Genomic DNA, 274 nt, shown 5'->3' with positions numbered 1-274 from the left:
ACGCTGCATTGTAATGTCATTTGTCTGTAGGAGTATTTCCCCCATTGTTGGTTCTGAAAAGAGCGTGTTTGAGAGAGAAGAGAAAAAGAAATTGGATGTGATCTTGTGTTGTGTGTGAGGAGCTCACTGGCTTTTCACATGGGAAAGTGAAGAAGGGAGAAACAGAAAGGGCAAATGGCAGCTCTGATACAGACCTGGCCCCAGCAGTGAGGATTTTCCACACCGAAGCACCACAAAAGTCTAGGATTCATGGACAGGAGGAGCACAGAGCAAG

Source organism: Empidonax traillii, unplaced genomic scaffold, assembly GCF_003031625.1.
Source record: "Empidonax traillii isolate 1590-97213 ecotype Southwest subspecies unplaced genomic scaffold, ASM303162v1 scaffold362:size563497, whole genome shotgun sequence".
NCBI lineage: Eukaryota > Metazoa > Chordata > Aves > Passeriformes > Tyrannidae > Empidonax > Empidonax traillii.
Note: the sequence above shows the minus strand (reverse complement) of the source record.